This window comes from Mustela lutreola, chromosome 3 (assembly GCF_030435805.1).
Source record: "Mustela lutreola isolate mMusLut2 chromosome 3, mMusLut2.pri, whole genome shotgun sequence".
NCBI classification, from domain to species: domain Eukaryota; kingdom Metazoa; phylum Chordata; class Mammalia; order Carnivora; family Mustelidae; genus Mustela; species Mustela lutreola.
Window position 1 is genome coordinate 31260788 of NC_081292.1, and position 24818 is coordinate 31285605.

Genomic DNA, 24818 nt, shown 5'->3' on the forward strand with positions numbered 1-24818 from the left:
ACCTCTCCAAGATGAGAGCCAGCCAACAACGAGCAAACAAAACAAAAAACAAAAAACAAAAACAAAAACAAACAAACAAACAAAATGGATCTTAGTCCTGCAACCAGAAAGAAATGAATTCTGCCAAAAAGCTGAATGAGCAAGGAAACAAGATTCTCGCCTAGAGCCTCCTGAAGTGAACGTGGTCTTGTTGACATGATTTTACCACAACAAAACATGGGTCAGACTTATGACCTACAGAGATAATACATAATAAACCTGTGTGTTCCAAACACTAAATTTGTGGTAATGTGTAAGAGCAGTAATAGAAAACTATTATAGGACCTCAGTGAACAGAGAAGTGACTTTCTCATACTCCTGCAACTTTGAGAGAGAACATTGAGCTAGAACATTTTTATTCCATTTTCTATTAATTTACTAGCAGTGGAATCAGAATATATCATTATTTTCCTGGTAATAAATATTGAACTACTTCATAATGGACATTTAGCAAACAAACAGATGTTTTGAAAGATAAAGCTAATGGTGGTATTAAATTAATATCAATTTAGTTTTCAAGGAAAGGAATTATAAGAGCTTTTTAGTTTTGGCTTAGAGGAATGAAAAGAATTTTGACATTTTAAAAAGTTTTATATCATATGCATCACTTAAGAAATGTTTATTTTATTGGCAAGAGAACAGATGTAGGTCTCAATCAAAAATGCTATTTGCGGGGTGCCTGGGTGGCTCAGTGGGTTAAGCCACTGCCTTCGGCTCAGGTCATGATCTCGGGGTCCTGGGATCGAGTCCCGCATCAGGCTCTCTGCTCAGCAGGGAGCCTGCTTCTCTCTCTCTCTCTCTCTCTCTCTCTCTCTGCCTGCCTCTCCATCTACTTGTGATTTCTCTCTATCAATAAATAAATTTTTTTAAAAAATGCTATTTGCAAAAAAAAAAAGGACTATTTACCACAATTTTTAGTACTTCATGTACAGCAGGTCAAATTCTCTAGAGAATTCAGACTGAATTCTATATAAAGTATCGATATATTAGTTTAATGTGCTCTTTAATTATGAATATAAAGGGAAATTTTTTTTAAAACCGAGAGGTTGTAGAATTTTTAATAGGCCATTTAGGATTTATAAAAATTGGCAAGTCAGCAAATCACAGTGGAAATGAACTTGGAAGCAAAATGTTTCTCATTATGTAGCCTTGGGCAAAAATCCTTTAAGGCTTAATATTCTCATCTCTCAACTAGTGGAAGACCAAATCTGTTTCTGCCTACATGCTGTATTAAGAACCAAATGATGTCGTAGAGATAAAAGTGATGTGTAAAGGGATATCAAAAGCATGGGACTAGGAGCCAAGAGAACTGAGTGTTACTCCCCAACTGGCCATGTGACATTGTATACTAGGCCACTTAAGTCTTCAAAACTTTAGTTCTAACTTCTGCAAAATAGAAATAATTAAACATTCCGTTTGAACTTTACAAGTTACTTTCTTTACAAGTATTTACAAACAAGAAAATTATATACATCTGAGACCTTTTTGGTACATAAAAGGGATAGCTTCCTTTCAAGAAGTTATATCTATTACAGATACAGGAAATAAACTATTGGTTATGGGGAGGTGGTGCGGTAAGCAAAACAAGTGAAAGAGAATAAGAGGCACAAAATTCCAGTTATAAAATAAGTAAGACATAGTCAAGAATACTGTAATAACTCTGCATGGTAACAGGTGGTAACGACTTATCAGGATCATCATTTTTTAATGTATAAAGACATCAATCACTAGGACAAACACCTGAAACTAGTAGGATGTTGTATGCCAATTGTACTTCACAAAAAAATAAAGATGGTCAAAGAAATCTAAATATTTTCTGAGTAAATGATGTGATAATGTGTGATAGAGTTGTTCTCCCAGATACATAAATAATTTAATGATTCCTCAACTTTTATGTAAAGCCACAAGTTTGGATTAATTGCCAAAGGAGCTTAAATCTTAAAGGAAATATACTCCTTGAAAGGGAACCATTAGTTATATGCCTAAGAGTAACAAAGGAGAGACCTATAGCCAAACCAAAAGAGGAAAACATTGTACAGAAACATTCAGGAAGTCGAGAAGTAAGCAGTAACCATACTGAGACACTGAAGAGGATGTCACACCCACGTCATGAAAAATATACTGTCTTCCATGTGTTTTTAAAAATAACTGAAAGGGTCATAAATTATACCAGTGATGAGAACTATCAAACAGCTGGCTGATTCATCTCTTTGCACGGAATTTGGGATTTATAACAATTCATTGTATTAAGAGCATAAAAGTAGAAGACCACATTTTTTAAGTATTTACCATCTAATTGAAAAGCTTTGTCTTGTAAAGATTAGAAGACTCTAATATTCATGCTTAGAACACAATTCCACCAAATCAATTACACATGCTCAGATGGGCCAGGTGCCTCCTTTTTGATACAAATTTAAAAATAAAAGATGTATTCTAATCAGCTGGTTCAGAATCCAAAAGTTCTTATAATTTCTCATTACTTGACTTTCCATTATTAAGTCCAGCAATGTTGACCTGCTGTTGAGAATTTTCCAGAAACCATCCAGAAGACTATCATACTGTTTTTGGACAAATTATGTCTATTATCCCTCTCTTCTCGCAGTTGCTTACAAATATCCAGTTTTTCATTCAGAATTAAGATTTTAATTTCTCAAACAAGTAGTAGAGCAGCTCTTAGCAAGTCCACAGTACTTAGTCCTTATGTTTTCAATAATTAAGACAGGGTTTTGAATATAATCACTGAATCACCAAACAGAAACAACATAACAAAAAAGAATTTAAGTTTTAAAAAAATACAATTAAGAAAACCTAACTGCCAAAACTGTAAAGATGAACAATAAATTCTTAAAATACATTCACACAATGAGTTAAAGGACTCCTTGAATTGCCTACCATCCATTTCTTATCTTTGGAATCACTCAGACCTCAGTATAAGTCTGATACTTATTTGTTATAGGAACTCAAGCTACTTCAACTTAACTTACAATGCAGTTATTAAGAATATCTGCTTTAGGAGCACCTGGATGGTTCAGTCAGTTAAGCATCTACCTTTGGCTTAGGTCACGACCATCTGATCTAGTGATGAAGCACCCCCTTTCAGCTCCCTGCTCAAAGAGGAGTCTGCTTCTCCCTCTCCCTTGCCTTCTGCCTCTCCCCTCCCCTCTGCTTGTGCACTTTCTCTCAAAGAAATAAATAAAATCTTTAAAAAGAAATATCTACTTTACATGCCTGGTGAAGATCAATTATGTGTAAAGCTTCTACCTTAATTCTTGTTACATAATAAAGTTTTGTTTTTTTGGTCCATAACCATAACAGAGGTAAAGTAGTCTACTTTTCACAAGTTGAAGCTCTTAAGAGTTATATTCTACTACCTACTTTATCAAAATCACTGTAATGACCTAAGCAACATTTTATAATTGCATACAACTTAATCATTTAAAGACACTTTATAAATATTTCATTCAATATGAATCCATAGCAATAGCTTAATCCATACCCTCTTAGAGAGGAGAAATTTGAGATTCAGAGAAACTAAGTGATTTTTAATAATTTTTAATGTAGTAGATGTACTTTGGTTGCCTAGGATTTTTGTCTTGGAAAATGTCCTGCCCTTCAGGGTGGCTCAATGGGTTAAGTGTCCTACTCTTTACTTCCATCTGCTCAGATAATGATCTTAGAGTCCTAAGATCCAGTACCATGTCAGGCTTTGAGCTCAGCTCAAAGTCCACTAGAGATTCTCTCTGCCCCTCCCCCCACTCATGCTGGTGCTCTCTCTTGCAAGCATGCACACTCTCCCTCACAAATAATAAATTCTTAAAAAAAAAAAAAAATACATGTCCTGCCCTCCACTTCATGCACAGGGATCCTCAAGAATTTCCAAGACTTACATAAATCCATGCTCCTTGGTATAGCTGATTGGTCCAATAGTGAGAAAAAGATTCAAGTGGAGCCATTAACAACAGCCCACATTCTCAATGGCCATAAGTGACTGGTCCTAAGATGGACATCTGACTCAATCTGAGCCAAAGGGTTCTCTCTCAGGATTCTTTGGACTTAAGCCAAGAAAGTTTCTCTCTGATGGCAAGGCTTCAATATGTTTAGCCCTGGAGCTTAAGTATCTATGACTTAAACAAAATGGGAATGTTATTCTGAGCCAGAAAAAAAGAATACAAAAATAAAAGTGAAGAGGAAAGAGGGTGAGAGTCAACTGTCCAACTTATTCATGAGGTAAAAGTTCTTCATACTTTTGTAACTTGGTTTTTATGGAGTACAACAGTATTTTTATAATATATTCTATTTTGACTGAAGCTAGTTTGTATGATTTCTATAACTTGGAACTGAAAGAGGATAAAATGGGGCTTTCTTATACTAAATTTGGCCCCTGTTTTTACTGCCCAGACCACTAATAGCCATTACTATTCTCCAAACACCTCCTTTTGCCCTTTTTATGCCTGTAATATTTGATCCTAAGTAGGACAGAGGTGTAAAGTGTGGTAATCAGATTCTACACATGTACTAAAAGCATTACAATATATAAGAAAATGATATAAAATAAAGAGAGACAGATCATGTCCAAAAACTTCTCAAATACATCTAGTAAATAACTTTAATTGGGCCCTGTCCATTAATAATAGCCACAGAGGGTCTTCCTACCAGCTATAATCCAGTTAATGAATATCAAATTCCTTTAACTTACTCTGTTTCTTTTTTTTTTAAGATTTTATTTATTTATCTGATAGACAGAGATCACAAATAGGCAGAGAGGCTGGCAGAGAGAGAGAGAGGAGGAAGCAGGCTCCCCGCTAAGCAGAGAGCCCGATGCGGGGCTCGATCCCAGGACCCTGGGATCATGACCTGAGCCGAAGGCAGAGGCTTTAACCCACTGAGCTACCCAGGCACCCCTGCCCTGTTTCATATAACCCCATCCCACTCCACATCTTGTTTGTTTGTTGTTGCTGCTGTTTAGAACTCCTAAACTATGGCCTACAATCTTCATAGCTCTTTACTGAATGTCATTAGTCAGGTGTCAGCATAAAGGTAAATTATTCTAGGAAGCTTTCCCTTAATCTCTAAGTCTGAGTTTTGTGTATCTCCTCCATGCTCTATGAACATCTGTATTAAACCTATCATAAATCTTACCCCTTTGCCGTGGAATTTCCTGATAAAAGTCTACCAATATAATACAATCCCTAGAGGGCAGAAACTATTCTGCTCAATGTTGTATCTTCAGTGGCTAGGACGGTGCTTAACATACTGTAGATACTCCACAAATATTTCTAATAGTGACTCTGAATAAATTTCCTTGGGAATTTTTATAAACTTTATATTGTCTCCTCTTTCAAATGAATCATCAATGAGGCATCTCACTTACTAATGAAAGTATTTGAATTACTCAATTGTATTAGGATGAACATTAGATTGAAACCACTCAAGTCTAATATGCCTGAAGTCTCCTTATAAGATCCCATAGATTGTATTAAAGGCAAATTTAAATAGGTACTGAAATAGGAATGGTCTTCAAAGCATATTCAGATAACTTTATATTGATAATGGAGAATGATAATTAATATCTATATTCCATCAAAGTACAATAAGAGAGCCAAATTTTTCCCCTGAGGGAAGAAATTTACAACAGGTTAAAATGAAAATTTTTAAATGGTTCTCATCTAACTGGTCATTGACTCTTAGATTTTGGCAATACCATTGTGGACTATGTATTCTGAAAACCAAAATGTTTTGCCTTATGTGAGTGGACATAACTATACAACCAAATCTGTCTCAGAAAATATTAGAAATGACAGTGATGAAATAAAAAAAAAACTCAGTTAAAGAAATATGCATGCTACTCATATTCCACCAGCAATTTAAATGGTATGAAGCAAATGATCCCCTCACTGGGTGACATCAATCCGACATAAACAATAGCACCAGGAGAGTAACATACCTAAATATATTCCTGTCACAAGGATTTAGGTTGAAGAGAGACAGAAAGGAAGCCCAATGTTTTAGTTTCCATCAATTATTTGATGCAGTGTTTTCATCTTATTGTTGATTTTGGCCTTTATGAACACTTTTTCTTTCTTTCTTTCTTTCTTTCTTTTTTTTTTTTTCCTTTTAAAGATCTCTAGAAATAGCACAATACAAGGGCACTATGCATTTTAGGCCAGGAGAATGGGGGTGCCTAGTAATGTGGTATGCCTAAGATCACGCCTGATACACAGTATGTGTATAAAAAACACTTGCTGAATAAATGACTGAATGAACTAATCATTTTGTATACTTTAAATTTATTGGTTTTCCATGTTTTTAAAATTTTAAATTGTTAACAAGAACAAAAAACCTTGGGCCGTATATGACCACAAAGTAGTCCTATTTATAAGCAGAATGGGCAACTTCTAACAAGTCTTGAGTTTAATGTACCTCTTTTTCAAAATATGCCTACTATGTCTCTTATTAGAATTTACCTTACTTGTTTACAGAATAGCACTAGTCAAATCCAAATGTTTCCTTTGAATGAAGTATTTGAATACAAATATACGTATAGTCCTTAACATTAGAGACCAATTTATACATTTCCCCCAGAAAAGATCAAGGAGAAAGAAAGAAACAAACAAACAAACAAACAAAGGAAGGAAGAGTACAAATAAATTATATTAGGGATAACTATGGAGCCCTAAAATTCAGAATGGGATAATCATTATTAACATTGTGTCAATAGCTTAATGATTGAAATAAAATGGACAATTTCCTGTAAATATACTTAGTATAACTTCAAGAAGAAATAGAAAACTTAAATAGTCCTTAACTCACTAAAGATATTCTATTAGTAGTTAAAAATCTACCCAGATAGCCCAAAGCATCTCAGATTGTATTACAAATGAATTCTACTAAATAATAAAGAAAAAGATTGTTACAGACTTCACAAACTCTACCAGAGAAAGAAGAAACATGCTAGTTAACATTTATTATGAGGATAATAAAACCTTATTACCAATATCATAATATGAAAAGGAAGATTTACACTAAATTCACTTATGAATAGCATTGAAACAGAACGTGGTAATACATGTTGGATTTGTTCCATAAGTGCAAGAAAAATGTAACAAAATCTTATTCATCATATTAACAGATTAAAGAACATTTAGATAATCACATGGTTAGGAAGAGAACTCAGTCAATTATATACCAATTAATAATAAAACTTTAATAAAAATCAAAAATAAATGAGAACTTCATTAACCAATGAAAAGGATATACATAAACCCTACAATAAAGATCATACTTAATAATGAACCTTTAAAAGCCTTCCCTTTAAATCCAAGAATGAATAATTTCCTGCTATCATCACTTTTAATCTGCATAGCCTTTGAGGTCTAAGCAATCACAGTAAGACAGAAAATTGTTTAAAATGATAAAGATTGAAAAGAAACTAAACAATTACTATCCACATACTACATAATTGTTAACATAAACACTTGCCACAGAGAACATGGGCAACGTGTGAGAACTGAAAAAATATATCAAGGTTGATGAACAAAAGATAGATTTAAAAAAAAGATTAATCTTATTTTTATCCACTAGCAACACTAAAAATGAAATTTTAAAAGCATTTTAAATAATCAAAAGAAGAGGAGAGGAATAAATTTAAGAAAATAGCTCTGTAGATAGTAAGGCCCTCCTTCAAGAATTAAAAAATACCTGGATAAATGAAAGTATGTACTAAAATGCAGTATCTCTTTGGTGAGACTGTGGCTATGCACTGGAATCCCATGAGTTTAGAGTGGTAACACCGAGGGTCCACTTTCAGAAAATATGATTCAATTGGTCTGTCATGGAGACTGGGTTCTGGGAGTTTACAAATCTCTCCAAGTGATTCTAATGTACAGGCAAGTTTAAGAAGCAGATTCAGTGGATACTCTCGGCTCCATCCAGATCTCAGCAATAGGTTAGGAACACCCATTCTCCCAGCTGCTAGAAGTATTGACAACTGATAGTTCTTGGATGACTCCTCTGTCCTGGACTGTTCCCTCACATCTTGTGGCTAAAAACACTAGAACTGAAGCCCCCTATATACCACTCCATGGGCACTTCTCTCCATTCCTTGCTCCAAAAATAACCACTAACTTGGATTAGGCGTTTTGCATTGTTATGCATTTATTTATCATTTTACTACATATGTATGTATCCCTAATGATACACAATACTATATTATATCACACTCCATATATTCTTGCTTTATTTGCTCAACTCTTTAAGAGGTGTTCCCATTAATAACTAGTGCTAATTCATTTATCTTTTCTAATGTATAGATTTTAATTGCATGCATATGCTATACTTTATCCATTTTCCTGTTGATTCCTTATATGGAGGGTGATTCTATTTTTCTGAAGGCAAAGGTTGGAGGGTTTTAAGATGCCCAAAACCAATTTGTAGTTTCTTTAAGTATGCAAGGAAAGGGATAGAAGTTCTGGGTGGGATGGAAAGCCATTGAATATGGCACTACAGAAAGAAAGAAGAAAGCAAGAGTGAGAAAAGATGTAAAGAATCAAGAAGAAAGATAACTGGAATCCATGTTTCCTGAAGGCCAGCCAGAGGACCAGTTTTTACCTATATATCTCATCACATCTTCATTTTCATTTTCTCTTTATCACAGCTATCCCTGAACTCTTAAAAATCCACACCACTTTTCTCCTGAGGCACTTCTAACATGAAGTGTGAAGCAGATTGTGTCCTGCCATAGGCCATTTTTCCTTAGCCTATGTTGCCATGTTTTCTCCTGCTTATATAGAGGATTACAATACTATAACATCAGCAGAAGAAAGCAGGATACTCATAAATCATGGACTACAATTTATAAAAGGTGAGAACCTAAGTTTTAGAGTCAGAAAGCCTGAGATAAAATGATACTGTGTGAGGAAGCTACTTTGCTTCTCCAACTTTCGATTTCCTCATCTATAAAATGGAAATATAATTTAAAACACATTTCTTCAAGGGTTATATATAGGACAATTGACATATGCATGTAAAGTCTTTGGATGCATACTTGGTACAAAGCACTAGGCTGATGCTAGTTTTTTTGTTTTTTGTTTTTTTGTTTTGTTTTGATTTTGACTATTGCTCTAACATTCCTTATAAAATCCCACATCAACTATAGAATATCACCAAGTTATCATCACTGTCAAAAATTAACACCGCTAGTGAAATAATTTTCTTGGGATCAGTGCATGCTAAATTCTGATCATATGAATTACTTTACAGTCCCCCAGTTGGTTCAAAATCAGTCAGTGATACATACTCAGAAAACTGAACTTAAGGTTTTACAGTGGTTTTTGATCATGTCTATTACAATAGATTCTACAAGTTATATGTTCCTAAATTGTAACACCTTTGGAAAAAGTAATAAAGGTCTTTTGTGCTGTTTATGCCTTCCTTAGAGGGCTAATAAACCCAGGGTCCATCTTTTCAAAGGTGGCTTCCTGGAAAGTGAGGCTTCCTTGGAACTGCATACAAAATGTCACCTGTATGTGTCTTCTTCTAGAGAGCATTTTGTTAGCTTTCATCAAATTTCAAAAAAGATCTGTTATACAAAACTGAACATATCCTGACTTACTTACACCAAACTACTATGAGTGGCAAGCAACGATTTTGTGTCTCCCTCCTGCACTGCTGCTGGTGGCCTGTGATTTATAAGGTTGTTGCATGTGCACAGCATCAATCCATCACTAGTTCACCTTATGACAGAGCTCAACTCCCTCCTTGTCAATCCTTCTCACTATAAGTGCCCTTGTGAAACCACCTCTATACCCTTACAACTGGGATGTTCATCATTGTTGGCGTGGGACAGTCCTATTTTCCAAGAACACTAGGATAATTATTAAGAGCACTATTTTTGCTCTCGAAAGTGTCCCAGTTTGAATCATATGATTACCATAAACATGACTCAAGAATGCCTGAGAACAAGACTAGCCTTGATGAGGCACCATCATCCTTCAGAAAAAAAGTTAATCACAATCAGCTTCTGAACATAGCTAGTCCTGCCAGGAGCCAAGAGAAGAGTAGCAACTAATCCTACTAATCTTCAAGAAGTTCTTCCCCCCAAGAGGGGTTACTGAGGAGGCAGAATGGGGTGAGGATGTTGGGAAGAAGCATTCCCCACCCTGCAGATTATGGAAAGCAGCAGCATTCTCAGACAGATTTCATGATAAATGATCACTTGCCCCAACACTGCCCTTTCACTGGCCAGGCCACCTGACCTCTGAACGGAAACAACTACTTTTAGAATTCAGATTCTCAGAATTCTTGGTAACTTGTCCAGATCCCAAAGCTAACTTCATAATTCCCAGGAAGAAAACACGCTGTGAAAATGCTTGAAGTACCACCAGTGTCAGTCCTAGATGTGCACTTCAAATGAAAAAAATGTCTATTACATTTTCCACACCACTCTTTCCAGACAATAAAAATGTATGAATAGGAGAATGACAGTATGTGGATATTATGTTATACTATTACATGATATCTTATGCAAAGCATTGCATAAGATATTACTAAATGAAATTACAGCATTGATTTGAATATTATATTGTATGAGGCTACAAAAATGAATTTCTACCTTAGTGATGTGGAACTCAGTGATCTGAAATTCTTCAAAAAAGAATTTTCATCCTAAACTTGTCCACAGACACACTGAATATAATGAAGTGGTGATAAATATGCATAAAAATAAAGATATAAACTTTTATATCCAAATTTAGAATGATATAAAAATTATATGCTAATTGGGAAGATTCTATGTCCTGTGAAAATATCCTCAAAAGAAATTCCTTTCTTTTAGCAAATGGCTAGAGCTGTAAGTAAATTGAATTCATGTGAACATGTGTTGCCAGTGAGGGGTAGGTAAATATCACTGAATCCCCCTGGCTTAAGAAATAAAAATCCTCTCATTGAAAGTATTTTATTAAGGGAAGAAAACCGTTCAACTTTACCCTCTCCAAGGAGAAATCTTAAGAAACAAGTACCATCCTTCAAAAAAGTCAAAGAAGAACTGCATTCTGATAAGAGAACTGATGGTCTCACTGAACATTCTTATGCTGTTATGACTTCTCTTACAACTTGGAGAGTTAAGTTTAGCCATAACTGGTCCCTAGACTCGTTGCTTGAATATCTAGTCTCACCAGGTGAAGTACAACCCAGTTGTATGTCAACCTTCAAGGGATGGGTGTTTTTCATTTGGCTTAAAAATATGATTTTTAGAACAAGAGCTGGGAACATAATTTAACACAGGTCCCACCCAAAGCCTAAATCCAAATGAATCCCTCTGGGGTTTTATGTGCCCGATCCAATAGAAGCTCTGTCAAGCTAAAAGAAAACTGTGACGTGAAGGACTGTGTGGACTCCTCCCCACAGCAGTTAAGTCAGTGCCAAAGAACTTGAAATGTTACAAAGTGAAACCATATCCTGCCTGGGCTTCCAGTACTCATTTAAACCCAACCATTCCTTATTTGTCCATCTGAAGCTATTCCAAGAAACATACTGTTCTGTCAACAAGAATATAGGCAGTTATTTACAAATGCTACCTACAAATTTATTAGCTCTTGTTCCTCCCACGTGTTTCCATCCCACTAGGCTATCCTGCTTCCCTTCTGTTAACATGAATAATGTCCCTGATGAGTATGGTAGGTTTAGGGAAGGATGTTTTAATTGGACAATCTTCCCAGCCCCAAGCTTGCCCTAGACCATCATTCTAAGTTCCTGAAATGCCAAAGCAGGGAATGTTTCTGATACAACCTGAGTCATGACTAGTGTCTGGTATTTAGGGAGATGGGATTTTTATGTATCCTCAACCAAAGTTTTTGCCAATGACTTAGTCTGACAGCAGCATGGTAATTCATGAAAACTGGAAATACCTGACTTCCTTCTTTCTCTAAATGTGTACTCTTTTATGTTCTATGAAACTAAGGAAATACTAGGAACCCAGTGATTGAATGAGGAATATACCTTTCCCTAGCTTTGGGTAGTTATGAATTGGCATCTGAATATTTCGAGCTATCTAGAAAACTTATTCAATAATATAGTTCTAAAACACATTTTATAAAAAGTAGTAAAAGTATCCGTGAACAGTTGTTGATAGTACAAGTGGGCATTTATTCATTTCAAATATCTAATAATTCAATATATACTTACTTAAGTAGGTACCAAGTATAAATGTTTAGATAGCCACAACTCCCTTCACATGATTGAAATTTGCCTACTTATTTTTTCCATACCCTATTGTAAATAAAGAAGAATTTTTTTTCCATTTTAGTTTCCCTCTACCATGGTTGCTGGTTAGTATTATGTGCCAGTTTGGCTGGGCCACAGGTGCCTAGATATTTAGCCAAATATTCTGTGCCTGTGAAGGTGTTTTGGGGTGAGACAAATATTTGAATTGGTAGACTCAGTAAAGTGCCCTTCTTAGTGTGTGGGCCTCATCTAACCAGTTGAAGGCTGATACCTCTCAACTGATTACCTTAGAGCAAGGACATGTGGTTTCTCCTGCCTTCTAACTCAAACTGAAACATCAGCTTTTCTGGGCCTTGGGTTTGTGGGCTTTCCAGCTGAAACTTACACTATTAGCTCTCCAGGTTCTCAGGTCTTCACACTCAGACTGGAACTATACCACTGGTTCTCCTGCGTCTCTAGTTTGCCAGCTGCAGATCTTGGGACTTCTCAGCTTCCATAACAATGTGAGACAATTCCTTATAATAAATCTCTTTCTATGAATATATGTATCCTGTTGGTTCTGTTTCTCTGGAAACAGACATGAGAAAAACCACTAAAAACACATGAGAAAAACCACTAAAATAATCCAAAATCCACCAAATACTTATAAAACTTAGGCTTTAAAATCCAAGTCTAATCAAATAAATAAATATATTCCTAAAAATCTAGTGAACCCAAAGTTGCTATGGTGGTCACAGAAGAAGGACATGAAACTTATAGCAAAAGAAAGATGACTTATAATCTAGTTAAGGAAAGAAACATCTGGCTAAGAAAAGAAGATGTACACATGTGAAAAGTCATGGCAAAATTACATGAAAAAATATAATCAAGTGCTAGACAACAAACTAAAGAAAGGGATTTCCTTTAAGAAATAGCTTTGGACTGTACAAAATTATCATTGGCATACAAAATGCACTCATTTCATATCCACCTTTAACATTTCCTGCTTTATCCAAATTATTTCATGTCCCTTGAAATCTGGGAGCCTTTGTCATCTACAGTATATTGTCCATTAAAAAAAAATTTAAAAAAAGGCAAGCCACGGCCTGGGAGAAAATAGTGACAATACCTTCAAATACCAAAGGATTTATATCCAGAATATAGAAAAACTTCCTACAACTTAGTAATATCGAGATAGACTATTGATCTTAAAAAATAGAAAAAATATTTGAACAAACACATCACAGGAAAAGATTCACAGATGACTAATCTCATTAGTCATCAAGAAAATACAAATGAAAACCATAATGAGATACCACTACCCATACACTCAAGATTGACATTGTCTAATGTTAGCAAGGATATGGAGCTATTGGAAATCTTATACATTGATGGCAAGGGTAGAAGATGGGGCCAAAACTTTGGAAACAACTTCACATTTTTTCTTAAGAAGCACACACTTGTATATCTAAGAGAAATGAAAATATATATCCACACAAAGGCTTGTTTTGAACATCCATAGCAGCCTTATATGCAATACTGGAAAAATAGAAACAACCCAAATGTCCACCAATCAGTAAACAGAAATACAAACTATGCAAACTATTCATGCAGTGAGATGCTACACAGGGATGAAAAAAAAATGAACTGCTAAGATATACAGCAACAAAGCCAAACAACAAAAAATGTATGCTGAGTGAATAAAGGTCAACACAAAGACACACTATTATTTAATTTCATTTTTATAAAACTCTAGGAAGATAAATATAAATTACAGGTAAAAAAAAAAAATCAGTGATTATCTGAGACTAGTGGTGAAAGGTGGAGGTTGACTGGAATGGAGCCTGAAGAAACTTCTGGAGGTGACAGAAATGTTCTATATTTTGTTTTTGAAGGCAGTAACATGCAATATATATTTATTAAAACTCATCAAACTCTAAAATTGCAATTGGTGCATTTTATTATATGTAAGTTATACCTCAAAGTTCAATTTAAAAATCCAAAATAAATCCAAACTCAGTCTAATGTTCTTTCACCAAAGAGCCACATGAAAGAGTCCCTCACCTCCTTTGAGTCTTTGTTCAACTGCCATTTTTCTAATGAGGACTTTCCTAACTATTCTATTTAAAATTTGAAGCCTTCTTTCCAATTTCTGATTCTCTTATGCCATTTTATTTTCTATGCTTAGTATCAGCTATTATACTATATAATTTATTACATTGTATGTTTATCATCTATTCTCCAGCTAGAATGTAAATTCCATGAAGCCACAGATAATTTATCTTTGCTTTTATGTTTTATTTATTAATGCACCCCAAATTGTTATGTGCCTTACACAAGAATGGGGTCAGTAAATCTTTGTTGGATAAATATAATTACAAAGAGCTAGTCTTTTCAGAGGGATCTCATTTTAAGAAGCCACTGGACAAAATGAATTAGAATACCTTTGGGGGAAAAAATCGTATTTTTTATATTGTCACATCTGGGAAGTCATTTTCAAATATGTTCTCAGTGTTACTGATTTAGCTTTAGGAAACTAATCCACACATAATCTTGGTATTGCTATAGATAAAGGAGAAGAGCTGAGAAAAGTATAAAGAATGATGAAATATAAAGACCACGGTGTCATATTCAGTGATACAACAAAGGAACTAACAATGCACCCTAGTAAAATGTCACTTTAATCATATTTACTCTTAGGAATGCTTTAGGAGTTAATTGACTCTTAAGTAAATAAATTCCTTTGAGTAGTCCTAAGTGCCAAAGCAACTTTATTATGTTTACTATAATCAAATTATTTAAACCCTCTGGATCAGTTTTCTTATCCGTAAAATTAAAGTTTTTCAGACCAGGTATAATCCCTGCATTTTGGAAAAGACTGTTGGAGTTCTAAAGAGTACTCTGCAAGTAAACTTGGGTTTAGATAATTAATGAAAACTTTTTCAAGCTGTGTCATCAAAATGTCAGAACACTACAATGATCTACAAAGTCCAGCTCTTCCTACTCTTCCCACGACTAAATTGTTCCACTCTTCCTTTGATTCTATTGGTTATCACAGCTTTTCTCCAATAACACCAGTCTCCTCTTTTCAAACTTATGTTAACCAGAGTAATCCTCTGTTGCTTGCAACCAAAAGTCCTAACTAATAATGAAATTGGTCCTTGGAAGTGAGCATCACAAATAACATATGCTAAATTGTGAAAATATATGGAGACCAAATGAGAAACACAGAGGATTTCTTACACTGAAGGCTAAGATAATTTCAGGTTTTGCTATTCTAAATAGAGAAGCTGTATGATTAAGCAACCATCTGCTGTGTTTTGAGACTCAGATAATATGACTGAAGATAGGAATTTTAGGGGGTTGGATAGGAGATGTCAGGATGATGGAAGATGTTAGCTACTTCTTTCAGATTTTGATAAAGTGCTGCTAGACAGGGAAACACATGGTCCAAGGTATTCCAACTGAAGGAAGCAAGCAGGACAGTTGGAAAGCTTTGTTAAGAGAAGTCCAATAATGCAAGGTTGCCAATGGGCAGAGGTTAAAAAGTGTAATTTGTTTCCTTCATGCCTTAGCCAGGAATAAATAAAAAGAGGGAGCAGAAAAATTAAGAAAGCTGTCAAGAAAATGATAGAACTTTACACAGTACCAAAAGAAAAAATGAAAAACATGAAACATTACCTCAGGCAATAATGAGATTCATTTAATCCAAATAGTGAATAAATTAAAGTGTGTGTAGGGGATAAAAAAATCCAATCCTTTCCATTCAGGCAATTAAAAATTGGAGTCAAGATTATAAAAGAGATCGAAGTTGAAAGCTGGGTTAGAGCCAGACTTACTGGATTGATAAAATGAATCTCAGCTGTAATTACAGGCATTCAGCTCTCTATTCACAAACCAAGCAGAGCCCTAGTTGTAAGAATGAGACCAGCTTGAAAATAAGGGTAGAAACTGGTAAATCAAATTTATTTTATTAGCAATTTGTAGTGAATTTTAGAACTAAGTTCTGCAATCATCAAATATTATTTTAAGTTTTTAAATGGTTAAAATAATTTGATATTTTAGAGAAATTTTATGTATTTAAATAAACCATATTTAATTTTATGTAACAGGTACTCTTTGGAGTTTTTAGAAATGTTAAACTATTTACCACGCATAACAACCCTAAAATAATGCACTATATAGATGAGAAAATAGAAGCAGAGAAGTAATTCACTCAAGGTTATATAAGTAGTAAGTGGCAAATCTGGGGTTTAAACCTAAGATAGTAAAGTTCCAGAGTTCATACTATTATCCACTATGCAATGTGGACCCTCTATTGATTTATTAGACATGTAGTTTTACCTAAACTTTTAAAATTGATGTTATACATGTGATTTTACTTTGAAAGGCATTAAAGGCAATTGATCGATTTATAGGTAGTAATTTTAATATTAAATATAATCTGATTTTTAATTTATAAATTTAGGCATAATTTGAAGTTGTATTGAAATAGGTAAGAATATTCTGCTGTTAGATATGTAAGTCTGATCTTTATAGTACTGAGAAAATCAGATATATTAACTTTTTGAAATATTATAATATTATGAATATGTTAATCTGTTAAATTTATGAGTTAATGAACATAAATAACAAATGGGTAATTGTTCCCATCCCATAGATTTATAAATAGAATAAAATTTGTAAATTGTACATAGGGCTTAGGAAAAAAAAGCTGCTTGAATCTAATACTTCTAATTTTAGTATTAGTTAAAATTCTAGAGTAACTAGAGCCCTTTATGAATACAAAGTGTTCCTCATATATTAAAACATTTCATTGATAAGGTAGGAGCATTACCACAAAAGTTCATGTGAGATCATGTCTATGGATTCCTGTAATTTTTACCATATTTTTCTAAGCCTTTTCTGCAACTGTCTAACATTTTGCTAAAAACTAGTGCATTTAGATTATAATTGATTTCTATTGTAAATCATATGTTCACATTACATATCAATCCAGGTAAAGCTTAAGATACTACCAACATCAAAGAGCTTAGCTAATTATAGTACAAAAATTCATATCTTCACATGGGTTTTCTCTTACTTTATGTAAAGTATTCAGGTTCTGTTGTTAAGAAAGAGAAAGATAGTTATTATATGTTCTCTCTGATATGTGGAATTTGAGAGGCAGGGTAGGAAGTTTGGGGGGCAGGGAAGGAAAAAAATGAAACAAGATGGAATCAGGAGGGGTACAAACCATAAGAGACTCTTAATCTCACAAACAAACTGAGGGTTGCTGGAGTAGAGGAGGTGGGAGGGACAGGATGGTTGGGTTATGGACACTGGGGAGGGTATGTGCTATGGTGAGTGCTGTGAAATGTGTAAGTCTGATGATTCACAGACCTGTACCCCTGGGCCAAATAATGTATTATATGTTAATAAAAATAAATAAATAAATAAGAAACTAATTAACAAATACACATAGTACCCAATGACATGATTTAAAGTGAACACAAATCCATGTGAACATAAGCTTATGAGGTGGGTGCTATAATTATCCACATTTTACAAGTAAGAAAGCTGAACACAGAGACAATAGGTAAAACACACCTGATCACACAACTGGTAAGTTAGTGGAATGTAATTTGAATCCAGGAGGTCTGACTCTGCATACAAATTCACAAAGTCCAGATGCAAATATTAAAATTCAACACTATTTTTAGTATCTATTACTGGTTATCAGAGTCTTCTAAAAAGAAACCCAAAGAACTTAAGCTGGTCATATTGTGAGAATAACACCAGTCCTCAAAGTAGGACTGTGGTTGTTCCATCTTTACAGCAATCTCTTGAAAATGGGTTCAATTGTTTTATCTACCTGCATAAATAAACCTTGAAATCCTACTCACATGGGACCAAACAATCACTGTTGATTCTTTCCAGCCCAAGATCACCGGTAATACCACTGTGATCAAACAAGCAATCATTGGTTGACTTATTGTACCAAAGGAGAACACATACTCTTGAGAAGCAGGGGGAGATCTCAGTAAGAGGGTTTCAGAAAGGACTCATTACAGGGTTTTGACTTATATTAGGTGATCTGGGAGAATGTTCAGCAATGCTTTCTCTGTTCTTCCCAAGAAGTGGAAGTAAATTTATGATTTAGTATCTTAGTTTTTATTATAAACTAGTCTTGTAACCACAGCTCAACTAAGCTGTAAGAAACTGTTGCTGAATTTTACTGTAGTGGGAAAGAATATTCACAATTATCTAAAAAGACTACTAAAATACATCTCTTTGTCCAATCACGTATATGTCTTTTTTTTTTTAAAGATTTTATTTATTTATTTGTAAGAGAGAGAGAGTGAGAGCGAGCACAGGCAGACAGAGTGGAAGGCAGAGTCAGAGGGAGAAGCAGGCTCCCTGCGGAGCAAGGAGCCCAATGTGGGACTCGATCCCAGGACGCTGGGATCATGACCTGAGCCGAAGGCAGCTGCTTAACCAACTGAGCCACCCAGGCGTCCCCTCACGTATATGTCTTAACACTGGATTTTGCTTCCATTATTTCAAGCAAAACAACATATGGAAAAAGAATGAATCCAGAAGCACATGTGAGAATCCACCCATCTTCTATTAAGGTAGACATTAAAGAGATGCAGAAAAAAAAAAGTTACTCCTTTCACTAATTCTTTTTGTTATAAAAGATAGTTTATTTTCACAAAAGTGTTATTTGTAATAAAAGTGTTTTATATTAGAAAATTAATTAAAATGTTCTCAGCTTCAATTTCTAATGTGATAGATAGAATAATATAACCTATGTCAACAAAAGCTGTCGGTGGTTCTTAATTTTTCGGTGTATTATGGGAATCTGAGAATGGTTTGAGAATTACTGATCTAAGAAAAGGGAGCAATGTGCACAAAAGGTTAAAGGCCAGAAAGTATATACTAACATTTCAAGAACTGAAAGAAACTCAGCTTAAGCAGAGAAGAAGGAAACTCAACAGGAGATAGAAAAGAAGAACAGCAATTCTAGGAACAGAAAATCGACCACTTTCTGGAAAGTAGGACATGTGGACAAGTGAATCCAAAGCAACAGGAGATAGACCGCGAGGGGAGGACTGGCTCCCGGCAAGTGGTGGGGCAGTGGAGCACAAAAACAGAACTTTTATAATCCTGCTCCACTGAAGCACATAGCTCCAGAGGCTTAGCAGGGGTGGGGACTTCATGGGCACAGTGTGGTCTCAGGTCCCTCGGGGTCACGGAAGGATTGTGAGTGTCTGAGTGTGGTAGAGCTCCCAGGTATCAGAGCACAGAAGCCGACTACAGAAGCAGAGCCAAGGAGGGGGCTCTCAGCTTAGGGTTACCTCCAACCGCAATCCAAGGCACAGTCGGGCCACTGTTCTTCAAGCAGGGACCCCACAAGTGGCAGATCTTCCTTCCTTCCCCAGGAGGCGTGGCACAAGAATGTGTGGCAGGAATCTGCTGGGTTTAGAGACTCCAAACAGGGCAATGTGACAGAGGTAGAAATGCTTGGTCAAAGGCCAGGTGAACACAAAGTGTGGCCAGAGACCAGGGAGACAGGAGGGATTGATTGCTTTTCTCAGGGCACACTGAGGAGTGGGGCCCAAGCTCTCAGCTCCTCCAGGGTGGAGACTGGGAAGCCACCATTTTCCTGACCTCCAAAGCTGTACAGAAAGCATTCAGGGAACAAAAACTCCCAAGAGTGAACCTGAGCAGATTACTTAGCCTGGCCCCTGGCAAGGGCAATGCAATTCTGCCTCGGGCAAAGACATTTGAGAATCATGGCAACAGGCCCCTCCCACAGAAGATCAGCAAGAACATCCAGCCAAGACTAAGGTAACAGATCAAGGAGAACAGTAGAATTCCAGAGCTAGGAGATAGAAGTCATGGCTTTCCCCCCACGATCCTTTGGTCTTGAAAAGTTAAATATTTTTTTCTTATTCTATTTTTTTTAACTTCTTCTCTTTCCTCTTTTAATGTTTTTTAACTAGCTTATCTAACAATGCCTTTCAAAAAAAAAGTCTTTTTAAACATTATTATAGTCATATATTATCCGTTCATTGTATTTAAACTTATTTTTTGTACACATATATGTTGTTTTTTTCTTTACAATTTTGGGATACAATTTCTTCTAATAGATCAAAATACACCCTAAATCTAGCACATGGCTTTGTTCTAGTCTCCAGCCTGTCTGGTGGACCCTTCTGTCCTTTTTTTTTTTTTTTTTTCCAAAAGACTTTTATTTACTTATTTGACAGACAGGGATCACAAGCAGGCAGAGGCGGTGGGGAAGCAGGCTCCCTGACAAGCAGAGAGCCAGATGCAGGGCTTGGCCCCAGCACCATGGGATCATGACCTAAGCTGAAGACAGAGGCTTTAACCCACTGAGCCACCCAGGTGCCCCCATTCTCTCTATTTTTTTTTCTTTTTCCTACCAACTTATCAATTCCTTTTCTAGAATTTTTTTTTTAATTTTCATCCTTACAGTCATATTCCATCCCATCATCATACTTACCCTTATTTTTGCATATTTATGTTTTTCTTTCTTTAAAATTTTGGGAGGTAGTTACTTTTAAGAGACCAGAATACACCCAAAAATTGAGTGGGTGGTTCTGTTCTATTCACCAGTCTAATATTTTTTTTTCATTTTTTGTCCCCCTGGGCCCCCAGTTTTGGGTCTCTTCTGACTTGGTTAGTGTACATTTTTCTGGGGTCTTTGCCACCCTTTTATTATTTTATTCTCTTGTTCATATATTCTTATTTGGATATAATGGCAAGGCAGAAAAACCACAAAAAAAAAAAAAGAAGAAAAATAAAAAGAGGCAGTACCAATGGCTAGGGATCTAATCAATATGGACAATGGTAATATGCCAGAACTAGAGTTCAGAATGAAGATTCTCAAGGTGTTAGCTGGGCTCAAAAAAGGCATGGAAGATATTAGAGAAATGCTGTCTGGAGAAATAAAATCCCTTTCTAGAGAAATAAAAGAACTAATATCTAACCAAGCTGAAATTTAATAAAAATATATTAATGAGGTATAGTAAAAAAGGTTCTTACTGCTAGGATAAATGAGGCAGAAGAGAATTAGTGATACAGAAGACCAAATGATGGAGAATAAAGAAGCTGAGAGACAAACAACTACTGGACCATAAGGGGAGAATTCAAGAGATAAGTGATACCATAAGATGAAATAATATTAGAATAATTGGGATTCCAGAAAAAAAAAAGAAAGAGAGAGAGAGGCAGAAGGTATATTGGAGTGAATTATAATAGAGAATTTCCCTAATATGACAAAGGGAACAAGTATCAAAATCAGTAAACCTCCCTCAAAACCAATAAAAATAGGTCCATACCCTGTCATCTAACAGTAAAACTTACAAGTCTTAGTGACAAAGAGAAAATCCTGAAAGCAGCTCAGGACAAGAAGTCTGTAACATAGAATAGTAGAAATATTAGATTGGCAGCAGAGTTATCCACAGAGACCTGGCAGGCCAGAAAGAACTGGCAGGATATATTCAGACCACTTACTGAGAAAAATATGCAGCCAAGAATACTATATCCAGCTAAGCTATAATTTAAAATAGAAAGAGAGATAAAAAGCTTCCAGGACAAACAAAAATTAAAAGAATTTGCAAACACCAAACAAGTCCTACAGGAAATACTGAAGGGGGTCCTCTAAGCAAAGAGAGAGCCTAAAAGTAGTAGACCAGAAAAGAACAGAGACAATATATAATAAAAGTCACCTTACAGGTAATAAATACAATGGCACTAAGTTCATATCTTCCAGTAGTTACCCTGATTGTAAATGAGGTAAATGCACCAATCCAAAAACACAGGGTATAAGAATGGATAAAAAACCAAGAACTATCAATATGCCATCCAAAAGAAATACATGTTAGACCCAAAGATACCCCCAGATTGAAAGTGGTGGGGAGGAGATAATTTACCATGCTAATGGACATCAAAAGAAAGCTAGGGTGGCAATCCTTAGATAAATTAGATTTTAAGCCAAAGACTATAATAAGAGATGAGGAAGGGCACTATATCATACTTAAAGGGTCTGTCCAAAAAGAAGATCTAACAATTTTAAATATCTGTACTCCTAACGTGGGAACAGCCAACTATATAAACCAATTAATAACAAAATCAAAGAAACACATCAACAATAATACAATAATATCAAGGGACTTTAATACCCCACTCACTGAAATGGACAGAGCATCCAAGCAAAAGATCAACAAGGAAATAAAGGCCTTAAATGACACACTGGACCGGATGGACATCACAGATATATTCAGAACATTGCATCCCAATGCAACAGAATACACATTCTTCTCTACTGCACATGGAACAGTCTCCAGAATAGATCACATTCTGGGTCACAAATCAGGTCTCAACTGGTACCAAAAGATTGGGACCATTCCCTGCTCTGACCACAATGCTCTGAAGCTAGAAGCCAATCACAAGAGAAAAGTTGGAAAGAACTCAAATACATGGAGGCTAAAGAGCATCCTACTGAAAAATGAATGGGTCAACCAGGGAATTAAAGAAAAATTTAAAAAATTCATGGGAACAAATGAAAAATGAAAACCCAAGTGTTCAAAATTTGGGACACAGCAAAGGCAGTCCTGAGAGTAAAATATATAGTGATACAAGCCTTTCTCAAGAAACAAGTCAAATCTCAAGTACACAACCTAACCCTACACCTGAAGGAGCTGGAAAAAGAACAGCAAAGAAAGCTTAAATCCAGCAGGAGAAGAGAAATAATGAAGATCAGAGCAGAAATTAATGGAATAGAAACAAACAAACAAAAAAAGCCAATAAAACAAATCAATGCAACTAGGATCTCATTCTTTGGAAGAATTAACAAGACTGATAAACCCCTGGCCAACCTTATCAAAAAGAAAAGAGAAAGACCCAAATTAATAAAATCATGAATGAAAGAGGAGAGATCACAACCAACACCAAAGAAATACAAACAACAATAAGAGCATATTATGAGTAACTATACGCCAGCAAATCTGACAATCTGGAAGAAATGGATACATTCCTAGAGACATATAAACTACTAAAACTGAACCAGGAAGAAATAGAAAACCTGAACAGGAGATTAAAGGAGACTGAAGGAGACTGAAGCACTCATCAAAAATCTCACAACAAATAAGAGCCTAGGGCCAGACAGTTTCCCAGGGGAATTCTACCAAACATTTAAAGAAGAATTAATACCTATTCTCCTGAAAATGTTCCAAAAAATTGAGATGGAAGGAAAACTTCTAAACTCATTTTATGAGGCCAGCATTACCTTTATCCCAAAACCAGACAAAGACCCCATCATAAAGGAGAATTACAGACCAATACCTTGATGAACACAGATGAAAAAATTCTCACCAAAATACTAGTCAACAGAATCCAACAGTACATTAAGAGGATTATTCACCACGACCAAGTGGGATTTATTCATGGGCTGCAAGGTTAGTTCAACATCTACAAATCAATCAATGTGATATAATACATTAATAAAAGAAAGAACAAGAGCCATATGATATTCTCAATAGATGCCGAAAAAGCATTTGACAAAGTACAGCACCCTTTCTTGATCAAAACTCTTCAAAGTATAGGGATAGAGGGGCCATATCTCAATACCATCAAAGCCATCTATGAAAAACCCAGGCGAATATCATTCTCAAAAAATCAGAGCTTTTCCCCAAGGTCAGGAACACAGCAGAGATGTCCACTATCACCACTGCTATTCAACATAGTACTAGAATTCCTAGGCTCGGCAATCAGACAACAAAAAGAAATTAAAGGCATCCGAATCAGCAAAGAAGTCAAACTCTCTTTGCAGATGATATGATACTTTATGTAGAAAACCCAAAAGACTCCACTCCAAAACTGCTAGAACTTGCACAGGAATTCAGTAAAGTGTCAGGATATAAAATCAATGCACAGAAATCAGTTGCATTTCTATACAACAACAAGACAGAAGAAAGAGAAATTAAGGAGTCGATCCCATTTACAATCACACCCCAAACCATAAGATACATAGGAATAAACCTAACCAAAGAGGCAGAGAATCTGTACTCAGAAAACCATAAAGTACTCATGAAAGAAATGGAGGAAGACACAAAGAAATGGAAAAAGGTTCCATGTTCACAGATTGGAACAACAAATATTGTGAAAATGTCTATACTACCTAAAGCAATCTATATATTTAATGCCATCCTTATCAAAATACCATCAATGTTTTTGCAAAGAAATGGAACAAATAATCCTAAAATTTATATGGAACCAGAAAAGACCCCAAATACCCAGACGAATGTTGAAAAAGAAAGCCAAAGTTGGTGGCATCACAATTCCAGACTCCAAGCTCTATTACAAAGCTGTCATTATCAAGACAGTAAGGTAGTGGCACAAGAACAGACACAGAGATCAATGGAAAAGAACAGAGAGCACAGAAATAGACCCTCAGCTCTATGGTCAACTAATCTTTGACAAAGCAACAAAGAATGTCCAGCAGGAAAAGACAGTCTCTTCAACAAATGGTGTTGGGAAAATTGGACAGTTACATGCAGAAGAATGAAACT